Raw genomic sequence first — 13,705 nt, forward strand, 5'->3', positions numbered from 1 at the left:
AAGGATGAATGTTTGGTTTCTCCTCTAATACCCTCGGTCTGCAAGTCCCCTTGCCCTCTGGGTCTGCTAAGTTCCTTTCAGAGACTTTCAGAAAACCTAAGACATGGAAGAGAAAGAATGACATGCTTTCCAGAAAAACTAATGTTTCATATCACCAACCGGTTGGCCAATACCTGGAATTCCACTAGAAGATCTTCACTTCTTTAGCCTGAGGCCTTTATTCTCAAAATATAACTGTCCAAATTTAATAGTATATGTTAATAGTCTTTACAATGTTTATATCCTTCAATTTACCAAACCTAGTATAGGAATTTAGTCTGAAAAAACATAGATATGCAACAAGACTTCTGCACCAGGATGTTTATCACAGGATTACTTATTATATTAAAAAAATACAAAAAAATTTTAAAAAATAGAACCAATGCCCCAAAATAAAAGTATGAAATAATTTGGCATGACATTTTAAATATTAAAACTCATGTTTGCAACTCACATGCTAATACTCACATGTTAATAAAAAGAATAAGACAAAAATTATATAGTGAGGCTAATCAAAACAATGCGTACACACATGCACGTGCATACACACCCCGCATAAGATTATGCATAGAGAAAATTCTGGTAGAAATGTTCAAAAATATTGAAAATGGATTTTTTTTTAGGTAGTGGGACCAAGAGTGGCTTTTAAAAGAAAAAAAAAGTCTACTATGCTGTTTAATTCTCATTTACTAAATATGTTACTTTACTAATGAAAATAAAAGATTTCAAAAAATAAACTAATGAAAATTCTACACTCCTCTAGAAATGATGGAATTTGTTATCTTGTTCTAGCAAAGGGTACCTAGGAATGTTACCCATCATTTATATACAAGGCGTGTCAGTTTCTGATCTTCTAGGGGAGTAGGTTCTGATAGGAAAGAGTCAGCACTTAGTATTGAGTGTTGAGGGGAAAGAGGGGACATGTGGTGTTGGTAGCCTGGGAGCGAGACTGGAGGCAAACTCATAATATAGCACCACCACCCTGATCGTATTGCCTTCTTTCCTGAAACCTGAAACCCTGAGAGACTACTGAGAAAACTGCATACATATAGGTGGGTAGTGTACGATAGTGACAATACTGGATTAGATGTGTCAAGATATTTTAAAAAGAAAAAAAGCAGCCCCCAACAGTTGTCACAGGTTAGCTGACTGGCACTCAGGTAGACCTTAGAATTCTCTAGCTACCAAGTTCACAGAACATTAATATCAGATAAGCTCACTCTTGGGGAACCTGAGTGGCTCACTTGGTTAGGCGTCCAACTCTAGATCTCAGCTCAGTTCTTGATCTAAGGGTCATGAGTTCAAGCCCCATGTTGAGCCCCATACTGAGCATAGAGCCTACTTAAAAAAAAAAAAAAATCACTCTTGTCAAGGACAAAAAGACCTCTGAAGAATAGTGTGCAAACCACAAAAATATCTTCCTTAGTGGCTAAAAAGGGCAGCTGCTGCTTCCTTATCAACTACAGCTTTATCTTGGCTCCATTTCTCAGCCATCCTAAATAAAAGTTGCTAAGATACCCAATTATAGAATTGTCCTATTTCCTAATAGCACTTAATCCAGAATAAAGCCATGCACCCAAATCTCCCAGCTCAATCTTATAACAAGCTTCTCCTACAGAAATGCCCCCGTGGTTCCCCATGATGTGTGCCCTCCCTTGTTGAAACAAATACCAATGAACCCAACCATAGTGTGTTGCTACTGGTCTTTGGCTGGCAAACGTGAACATCTTATCTCCTCTCTTTGTTCAGCTACTCACTATATATGTTCTTGGGCAAGTCAATTGTCTTTATTGAACTTCTTTTTCCTCATTCTTAAATGGTTACAATAAATTCTATCCTTAAATAAAAATCTTACCTGTCAGAGATTTTTGCATTTTGGTGCCAATAACACCTATTGACTTTTTAAAAAATGCCGAGTCTTGGCCAAAAGCAACCTCAAAAGCAATGAACACTGTGATGTAGTTTGGAAAGAGCTAAGCATCCTGGCTCCTCCACTTGATAGCTATGTGATGAAAGGCTACTCAATTAACCTCTCTAAATTTTATTTATAGGAAAATAATAATAATAATATTACACCCACCTCATAGGGTTTTTGTGAAGACAAAAAGAGAGAATTGTATAAGAAATAGAGTTCAATATCTGGGGCATAGTAAATGCAATAAATATGGCTACCTAGAGAGAGAATCTGGGTCTTAAGTTTATTCATCTTGGTTTTCCACTGCCTCACAGTGTCTTAGTAGACTCAAAAAAAAAGTTCTAATTTGGTATATGTGAGTGAATTACATTTGGAATTATTTAATTCACTGAATGAAAAATGATAAGTACTTTCTACATGACATGCTATGTGTTATAACCTGTGGGTACAGTGATAAATAAGTTACCATCTCTTTCAATCTAGTGAGGGAGATAGACATTAAACAAACACACAAATGAATTATATTTACAAGTTGTGATAGATGGATGGTAGAGCAGAGTTTCCCAACCTTGGCACTACTGACATTTGGAAATGTATAATTCTTTGTTTGGTGAGCCATCCTGTGCATTGCAGGATGTTTGGTAGCATCCTTGGCCTCCACCCACTACATGCCAGTAGCAACCCCTCCCTTCAGGTTGTGACAGCCAAAAATGTCTCTACAGTTGTCAAATGTCCTCTAGGAGGAGGGGTAACCCCCCCCCACTTCCCACTCCACATTCAGAAGCACTGCCATAAAGAGAAAAAAGAAGAGGATTCCCTGAAACAGCTGAATAAAGGTACCAAATTTAGGTTATGAGTTACAAGAGAGTCTGTGTGAGGAGAGAATCCCAAGGCTGACACCCCACAGGTAAGCAGGATATAGCTTAGTAAGAGAAGGAGGAGTATCCAGGCCTGGGTCTAAATGTTTGTGTGAAGGCCTGAGCTTGCAGCTCCGAGGAATTAAAAGTCCAGTGTGGCTGGGCTCCAGTGGGAGATAAGATGGGAGAAGAAAGGCCATTCACATAGTTTGTAAAATAGGAGGATGATTAGGATCCCTGGGTCCTGCTGTGGCTCCACCCAGTCACCATGTGCAAATATCCTTGCTCATCTTCATCATCTGTGTTTCACCATCTGCACGGCAAGGAGTCATGGAAGATGAAACTAAAGGAACAGAGAGACCAAGACTGGAAACTGTGCATCCAAATTCAAATTTTCCTCTTTTCCCTGAGCACACAGCCAAACTAAGTGTTCCAGGGTCCACTCAGGCCGCCATGACAAAATACCATAAACTAGACGGTGTATAAGCAACAGAGATTTATTTCTCAGGGTTCTAATGGCTGGAAAGTCCAAGATCAAGGTGCCAGCAGGGTTGGTGTCTGGTAAGACCCCTGTTCCTGGTTCAAAATCTATGCCTTCTTGCTGTGCCCTCACGTGGTGGAAGGGGCAAGGGCGCTCCCTGGAGCCTCTTTCAGAAGGGCACTAATTCCATTTGTGAGGGCCCTAACTGATCACGTCCCAAAGACCCTGCCTCCTAATACAATAACCTTGGGGATTAGGATTTCAACATATGCAACATTCAGACCATAGCCACCAGCCTCCCCTGCATTAGGGAAGCCCATACAACTGAGTTCTGGCCAATGGAGTGTGAGCAGAAGTGATGTGTACAACTTCCAAACCCAGCCTCCGAGATAGTACCACGCATGACCTTCCTTGCTCTTAACTCTTCTCTGGCTGCATGTAAGTGTCAAGGGCAACCATGAAAGGAATGTATTGAAGATGACTGGCTCCTCTGTTAGTCTGGGTCCTTCACTGACTGCATAGACTGACTCCCAGAGCCAGCTCCTATTCATCCACCTCCTGAAGTAGCCAGGTTGAATTGTTATGTAAGACAGAGGTAAACTTCTATTGGGTAAAGGTCTAAAATTTGCAAGTCTGTTACTGAAATTTACATTATCCCAGCAAATATAAGCAACATGTCAGGAAATAGCTCTCTCTGGATAAAGTATACACAATCCTTTGGCTAACCACTTAGTGCAGGAAAGTAAAACATCCCCCAGCCTTATTAAGCAGCTATGGGACATTCAGGCAACAGTACACTCCCAGACAACTCAGAATCATGAATGGGATTGTTTTAGCCTTGGACTTTGGATATGAAGAATATACTGAAAATGAGCAGGAAAGTCTTCACTCCTTTTCAAAATAACAGTTGGAGAATTTTTTTTTTGCAAATATTTTTTTTTAATTTTTTTTTTATTTTAATTTATGATAGTCACAGAGAGAGAGAGAGAGAGGCAGAGACACAGGCAGAGGGAGAAGCAGGCTCCATGCACCGGGAGCCCGATGTGGGATTCGATCCCGGGTCTCCAGGATCGCGCCCTGGGCCAAAGACAGGCGCCAAACCGCTGCGCCACTGTAACCAGTCAAAGGAGAAAGTCCCTGAACGATAAAAAGTTCTGAAACCAAGTATAGCTAATAAACTCTAAAGTCTTCTGGAAAATTATCACAACTACTGCCAAAGTGAAAATTAATTAATTACAAATCAATTAAACAGCACAAAATATAATTTGAAAAGGTACATAAAATTAACTATGTTTCTACCCTAAAGGTCTTTTATGTCATGCACATTCACTTTTTTCCTGCTAGACTTTTCCATCTAAGCTTACAAAACCCAATGTCAATAGCTAGAGACGACTTCTACTTTTTAGCAATCACACATGTAGCAATCAAGCAAAATTTACAAGTTTCTGTATATTTTTCAAATACACAACTCCAAATCTATGCATAATATAAGGAGTGAAACATAAAAAGTTTGCTCCAGGTAAGAACTATAAAAACATAAATCAGAACAGACATGCCTTCAGCTACATGTAACAGAAAACTCAACTTTCAATGAGTCAAAGATACAGAGGAGGATATTTCTATCACTTAATAAGAAATCTGGTATTAAGTGATCATAGGTGTATTTAATACTGCAATACAGCATATGTGTATAATGTGCATTATCTGCATATACATACATGCATGTGGTTGTGTGTATAAATACTGAAATACAAGTTTAATGAAACAAAACATACTACATGTAATGTACTTTGATATTTCCTATTATGTTTATTGTTTTATTTTTGAAAGCTATCAGTGACAAATAACCTAATTAAAAAGTGGGCAAATTTTTTGAACAGACATTGTACAACAGAAGATATACAAATGAAAAAAAAAAGAAGATATACAAATGGCCAATAAGCACATGAAAAGATACTGATAAAAAGATGCTCATCTGAGAAAAAAGATACTGCATAGTATAAGGGAAGTGCAAATAAAATCCACAATAAGATACCACTAACACAACACTAACATGGCTAAAATTTAAAAGACTGACAGTGCTAAATGTTGCAGAGAAGGTGGAACTATTGGGACTCATCATGAGGTTGCTAATGAAGATGAAAATGGTATAGGTACTTTGGAAAACAGTTTTGGAGATTTTTATGAAGTTAAATACACACTTACCAAAAGATTGGGCAATTCATAGCATATACCCAAGAGAAATAAAAACACATTTTGTCACAAAGACTTGTACATGTATATTCATAGCAACTTTATTCCTAATACCCCCAAAATGGAAATAACCATCACCAGTTCTCAACAAATGAAAGGATAAACAGATTATGATGTATCTCAACAAAGGAAAGCCACTGAGCAATAAAAAGGAACAATTGATACACACAATATCAATGAATCTCACAGATTATACTGAGCAAAAGTAGATGCAAATAGTACCTTTTTATAATTCCATTTGTATAAAATCCTACATAAGAGAAATTTGTTTTTTTTTTTAAGATTTTATTTATTTATTCATGAGAGACACAGAGAGAAGGCAGAGTCATAGGCAGAGGGAGAAGCAGAGGGAGAAGCGCACTCCCTGCAGGGAGCCCAATGTGGGACTCCAACCAGGAACTCTGGGATCGTGCCCTGAGCTGAAGGCAGACGCTCAGCTGCTGAACTACCCAGGCATCCCCCAAAATTTGTCCTTAATGACAAATATATACATATGAAGGGGAACACTTACTACAAACAGGCACAAGGGAATCTTGGGGGATAATGGAAATATTCTATATCAGGATTATAATGGCGGTTACATTAGTGTATTTGTCAAAATTCATAGAACTATACATTTAAAATGAGTGAATTAATTTTGGCTCTACTAATAGGATATGACTTACCATTTGAAAAACACAATTTTATCACTAAAATTATTTGGATGCAAATAATATCAAAGAGCTTTCTAGAATCAAAATAATCGGTATAAGAATCTACTAGGCTGTCATGTTGCTCATGATTAGATTAAACACACTGTGACTATTAAACCTGATACCCAGGGATCCCTGGGTGGCGCAGCGGTTTGGCGCCTGCCTTTGGCCCAGGGCGCGATCCTGGAGACCCGGGATCGAATCCCACGTCGGGCTCCCGGTGCATGGAGCCTGCTTCTCCCTCTGCCTGTATCTCTGCCTCTCTCTCTATCTCTCTGTGACTATCATAAATAAATAAAAATTAAAAAATAAAAATAAAAAAAAATAAATAAATAAACCTGATACCCAATAACTCCAATTAGCATAGGCTTTCACAGGTCTGCTTTCACCTTTATTTAGATTATGACTAGTAAAGTGCTTTAGTAAAAATCAGTTTACTGTTTGCAAAGAACTGTCACTTGCATTTTATCTGCCCTGAGCAACAGTCCAGTAAGGCACGTATTTTTACTCCTCTTTTAGAGCTGAGGATCTGACGTTTAGAGTTACAGAGCTAGTAAATACAAGATGGACCCAAATCCACTTGCATTTGAGTCTACTGTTTTCCCATTACATCACAGATGGCTTGAAGAGCACTGAGTCATGGGCCCTTGACTTTTGGTTTTAATTTCCTTGTTATTAGGACACCCAAGCACCAGAAGACATATTTGGTACATCTTATTTGCTTTCAAAAAAATAGGGTTTAGTTCTATTGCTATCATTCCAACCCACAGATCTATACTTTACGGGTTCTGTAAGATCAAATGGAAGTCACCTAAAAATGCAACTTTAAAAAAAGAACAAACATTTCCTTTACCTAAACATTTCCATTTTTCTTCTTCCAAAGAGTAGAATGCTCTTTCCTCAACAGATTTGGCTAGTTAATCAAAAAGAAGAAATCATCCAAAAAGGGGAATCTATGACCTCTTTGTCAAGGGAAGTAAAATAATTCAATGCCAAGGAGGGCTATTTTTATTTTCATCTCATGATCTGCAGGATTTTTTAAAGGTCAGCCCCCATGAAAGTGAAAGGAGAAACTGTTTAAGAAGTGCTCCCACAAATCCCTCTCCTCTTAATAGTCTCAAGCCTGACCCTGTGTTATCAATAGACAGTTACCTTGGGTAGTTAGAGCATGATTATATAATAAGGACAAATGACAGGTTCTATCCCTGCAGAGGTCATTGGAGTAGCTTTGATATGCTCGGGTGCCACCTAAAACCACCACTGACCCCAGCAGTTAACAGTGGGGTCCAGAAACTGTGAGTGAATCTTCCTTAACTCATGCTGTTACTAGAAACACAAGTCAGTAGCATCCTTTGGGCAGCTAATGGGAGGTGGGGTATTTGATTATTCACTTATCCTTAGAGCATGACTATGAGGACCCAGTCTCCAGAGATAAGAAGGAAAGGACGTGTCTAGTCTGCATAATACAATCACTCTACGCTGGAGCAAAGGAAATCTTGCAAAAGTCATTCATTAACTCTCTGATTCTAGGCAAACTATTTTGTTTCTCTGAGCCTCGGCTTCTTCATCCAGAAATGAGAACAGTCATTTCCTACCTCACCAAGTTGTTGTGAAGCTTAAATGAACCAAATGCGAAAAAGCTGTGGGAATTGTGAAAAGCAGTAAAAGCATTCACAGTCATCCTATTCTTTATTAGAATCTACTTTTTGTTAGAGGATATTATTTTTTTGCTCAAGATCTTTGTTGGTTCATTTAATAAAGGTGTTTGAGTGCCTGTCATGTGTCAGACAATAGACTATGTGTTAGAAATAGAGAGGAAATATAATGAAATCCTGATCCTCAAAGACTATCTAGTCTGTTGCAAGGGCAACAAATAGGAAGGGAAGTTAAGTGTAGTAGATGCTATAATGTGACACTGTGATCCCCCTTTCATGTCAAAGGATTTATTCCCTCTGATGTAGGAAATAGCATTAGCCCCTTAGAGGGAATGCCTGGATGAAGAGAATCACCTTGCCCAAGGTCATGCCCACTTCCTGAGGAGTTTGCACCCAATTACTGATCAACTTAGTATACAAAGGCACAGTCCCCTTGCTCCAAAACAGGGCACTTGTGAAGAGCATCCCATAGGGCTGGCTGACATTGACACTGCATGGCAGCTTACCTTCTTCCTCTTACTGATCCTGCTTCCTTCCCTTCCTTTCCACAAGTATCGATCCCAGCGAGCTCCTTAATAAACCTCCTGCACACTGATATCCTTCCCAGAGTCCACTTCTGTGGTGATTAATTGTATGTGTCAATTTGGCTAGGCTATGGTACCCAGTTTTTGGTCAAACACCAGCCTAGATATTGCTATGAAGGTATTTTTTGGATATGTTTACCATTTAAATCAGTACATGTTTATTATCTCCATAATGCAGGAAGGCTTCATCCAATCAGTTGAAGACTTTAAGACTAAAAAGGGAGTTTTGCCTACAGACTGCCTTCAAACCCAAGTTACATCAACTCTTCCTTGGGTCCCCAGCAGATGATAGAAGACAGATACATACATACATACATACATACATACATACATACATACATACATAGACAGACACTGATTCTGTTTCTCTTCAGAACCCTAATACAACTTCCCAGAACTCAACTACAATAGCAGGCATTTATGGTACAGTGATTAATAACCTGTGTTAGCAATAGGGCTAGCTTCATGGGCATGCAACCTGTGCAGTCACACAGGGCCCCAAATTCAGAAGGACAGGGTTATATGCTCTACTGTCACCACTTTAAAGTCTTGGTAATTTTATCTTCAACTTGTGTTTTATAAGTGAAGGTCTATGGAACAGTAGAGATGTGTGAGCAGAGGGAGCTACATGTAATAGGCATATTCACTGTTCCTTGCCACCCCATTCCTGGACAGCATTTGTGATGCTGTGTGACAGAGTAATTCCAGCAGACTGCCAATGCATGGGAGCTCATTGAGACTCAAAAAGAGTACATGACAAGATTGTTATTTGTACAACTGAGTGAGTAGAGGAAAAGGGTGAGCTGACAACACCAAGAGGCCACACTTTTGCAAATTCTAAACAAAATTTGCATCAAACACAGAAAGAAAATAATGGCATTCTAACACATGTATGGCCAAGAAACACTTACACTTTTATGTTCATGTTACTTCCCTGTATTAGTCAACCACTTATGCTGAAAATTCTAATAGACAAGTAGAGAAAATACCCAGAAACCCATAGGTCCTTTGCCTTATTTATTATTTATTCCAGTCTTTATTTATCAGTAAGCTGAAGGTAGGACTGTTGGTAGAATGTGTGCTTATCAGGAAGTAAAACCCAAAGTGTTAAGTTAGTTTTGTGCATATTTTCTACTGTCTGGTAAGTACAAAATATATCTGCATGTACAATATCTGAATCATGAATTCTGTGATTTTGGTGACCCTACATGTGAGGTAAATGTTCTTATATAAAACTGGCCTTGCACAATATAGAAATGAATGGCAAAATTCATGTCAATTATTAATTTTAAATTTTAATTTTCTTTACTTAGAATGATATTAAATAGCATATAAATAACTAATAGCAAACAGACAAGTTAAGAGAGAGACTTTGGAAGAAAAGAAAAAGCTACATATTATAGTACCTTTAATGGCATTTTTTCTCCTGCTTTTTGAACAAAGGGCCCCATGTTTTATTTTCCACTAGGCTCTGAAAATTCTGTAAACCCTCCTCTCCTCCCCTCTGGCCACTTAGCAACATGTTTTATGGATACGTAGAATTGGTTTGAGGAAAACTCAAAATGAACTGAGTCCTAAGAGGCTGTTGGAAATAGCTAGGAAAGGTGACTTGAGGGAAATGGAGGAGGGGGTTCCAGGCAGAGGGAACAGTATGTACTAAGTCTTATAGTCTATAAAGTGTGGCTCCCACAGAAAATTAGGTAGCAATTGGTTCATCTGGATCTTGAGTTGGAACAGTGGGGGAAATTGGCAAGAGATGACTCTGAACAATATAAGACCAATATAAATGAGGGTGCTGGTATGTACCCTGCAGGAAATGGGAAGACAATGGAAGGTTTTAAATAGAGTGTGATTTAAAAAAAAAAAAAAAAGATGGACTGTAGAAAGATCTTTAGTACCAGTTTTGACTTTAAGCATCCCACGTACAGACCTCTGTGCTGCTATTGCCCCATGAGCCCTACACTGTCTAACCTCCTGACCACTGACTTTCCTTTCACCTTTGTAGTTCTAGCTGACAAGCAGAGGACCCCGTACCAGTTGTCAATCCCAAGGGAGCAGAACAGCATGCATGGGTCACCAGTCTCAAGGGAGGACTCTAAACACCTCTGCCTAATGCATCTTGGTATCAGAGTTGCCAAGGAAAACACAACACAGTCAAGCACTGGACAGAACAGCACTTTGTGTACACAAAGAGGAGACAGCACAAGATCAGACTCAATAGTGGGCATCAGTCCCCATGGTCGGTGGGTTTCTCCCAGCAACTCACACAGGACAATTTGCCTATGTGAACCCCTTCTGTGCTCCAGTGGAAGGAAACCTACTTCTTTTTCAGAGGACAGACATAACAATGGGGTTGGCCAGGTGTCATGTAATGCACATACCTTGACCAGAGAGAATATTGTGCTTGAAACAGGGAAAGATATTCCCAGCCAAGGTAATAAGCCCAGCAAAGGCTGTGTGAGCTCTTTATCTCTTGGTGAGGCCTGAAGGCCAATCTTATGGAGCTAAGTGGATGCTGAAAGACTGCTGACAGGAGGCTGCCTTTCCCAAAACTATTTATTCTTCAAAGTCCAGGTCAGACGCCATCACCTTCTTGACTCTTCGAGAATCATTATAAAATGCCTAAAAGTAATTCTCTGGAGAATGGTCCATAAAGGAAACATTGATAAATTAGATTTTGCTAAAATTAAAAATGTTCACTCTTTAAAAGCCACTGTTAAGAGATTGAAAAGACAAGACACAGACTGGGAGAAATATTTGTGAAGTACATATCTGATAAAGAACTTGAATCCAAATATACTTTTTAACTATAAAAAATAAATAGCAAGAAAAAACAACTTTTAAAAAATGGCAAAAAATTATACAATTCACCAAGGAAGACATAGGGATGTCAAATAAGCACGTGAGAAGATGCTCAACATCATTATATTTTCAATTATAAAATTGAAAATAAAATCTCAATTAGATATCACTATTTATCTATTAGAATGGCTAAAACTTTAAAAACTGAACATATCCAATGCTGGAAGGATATGGAGGAAATCGAACTCTTGTATACTTCTTATGGGAATGTAAAATGCTACAACTACCTTGGAATAGAGTTTGGCAGTTTCTTAACAAGTTAAACATAACAATTAACATAGAATCCAGTAATTCCACTCCAGAACTTACCCAAGAAAAAGAGAAGTATACATCCCCACCAAGGCATGTACACAACTGTCCTTACCAGCTTTATTTGTAATAGCCCAAAGCTGGAAACAACACAAGTGTTCATCAGCAGGCAACAAGATAAACAAATTTTGTTACATCCATACAATGGAATACTACTCATCATATAAAAAAAAGGGATGAATCATCGATAGACACAACTACATGGATGACTCTCAAAATAATTATGCTGAGTGAAAGAAATCAGACATTAAAAGGAGTATACAATGATTCCATTTATATAAACCTTTGGAAAATGTAAGCTAATTTATAGTGATAGTGTGCAGATAGTGGTTGCCTGAAGACACGCACAAGAGAGGTGGAGGAGAGATCTTGGGGAATCACCACAGGGAAAGATTACAAAGAGGCATAAGGAACCTGAGAAGGTATTAAAAAAAAAATGTTTACTATCTCAATTATGTTGACAGATTCACAATTGATGATGTGCATGTGTGTGTAAAAACTTTTCAAGTTGTATCCTTTAACTACACACAAGCTATTCTACATCAATTATGTATCAATAAAGCTTTGTTGTCTTGGGATCCCTTTCACTCTTCTGTCCCCTTTCGTATATATTTAAAATAGTCTAGAATAAAAAGGTGAAAAGAAACACCTTTGTCTTTTTGGTACAACATATTAAAGTCATGGAACTAGAAGTGGCCTTGGGGTGACATCATATCGATTCCCCTCCTCCCCTGAGAAGGTCAACAAGGGCTCTTAGTGCTTATGCACATTATAACCTAAGTGGTGTTGCTCGAGTTTTCAGGAGCATTCTGGGCTTACACAAATTAATTTAACCCCCAAAATGACCCTCATTTATTTCCCTCTATACTTACTGCCCCCCAACCCCCTGCAATGAGGCAATAACCAAACGTCTGTCACTGTTCACAGTAATTTCCCTACAGCGTCTGATGCCCATGAGAGCAAACAGAGGTGGAGAAAAGAGCAATGCAGAATATATATGTGATTGCTCAATCAGCTGCTGTCTTTCTCCCAGATAGCTCTGGCTGATTTAAAGTCAGGCAGGGCTGAAATGACAATCAGACCTGATTTTTCATCCCAGCTCCACTGTTAACTAATCTACAACCTTGGGCCACTCACTTCTCCTCTCTGCTCTCAGTTCCTTTCTCTGTAATATGAGGGGCTGGTGTCTGGACTACCTCCAAGGTCTCTTCCAGGACTGATACTTACAACTTTTCTTATGTCCTTGCAAAATAAAAAACAAAACAAAACAAGCACACTGCAAGGTGGGACTTATCAAGGATGTTATAGTATGAGCCCCAGTCTGTGACTATTGAGAGTCAGAAGGAGGAGTATTCTGAGGAGGATGGGTGTCATCTGGACTATTATGTCAAGTTTGTTATGCTGAAGCTGGAATATGCATCTTGGTCAGGCATGGTTTATTGAGAAGAATAGAATATTGTTTGTACTTCTCAAGCATATGGGAAATTTTCAAGAAACTGCAGGGCTTTCTTAGAACTGAAATGGATGAAACAGAGTTAGATCTTATAAGAAGTTGAAACTAGGGACCATAAATCATTAACAGTGTTACCCCCAATCCCTCACTCTTGTGCTCTCACTCATTAATGTTCCCCCTTCCCCCGCCCCTGTTCTGTCTCCTGAAAGATCTTACTCTGTGCTTCCGTGGCACATGGTGAGAAAGGGCTCAAAAGCTCAACATGACCTCCCACTCATGGAAGGGAGTCTCCACCTGATTAGTCTCCCATTTGAAATTCCAGAGTCCCAAGACCAGAACTCCAGTGTTATCAGCCTGTGTATCAGTGGTTCCCTGGTACAAAAAACTGTCCTTTCGCCTCACAGAGTGGGGCGGGGGGTCATGCAGTACATAGAACTGCTCCCTCTGGGACTAGCACAAGGGAGGTTCTTTTAGAAAGGGGCATAAGGAGCAGCCCAGGTGGCTCAGCAGTTTAGCGCAGCCTTCAGCCCAGGGTCTGATCCTGGAGACCCAGGATCAGGTTCCACGTCGGGCTCCCTGCATGGAGCCTACTTCTCCCTCTGCCT

Source organism: Vulpes lagopus, chromosome 19 (genome assembly GCF_018345385.1).
Source record: "Vulpes lagopus strain Blue_001 chromosome 19, ASM1834538v1, whole genome shotgun sequence".
Lineage (NCBI taxonomy): Eukaryota > Metazoa > Chordata > Mammalia > Carnivora > Canidae > Vulpes > Vulpes lagopus.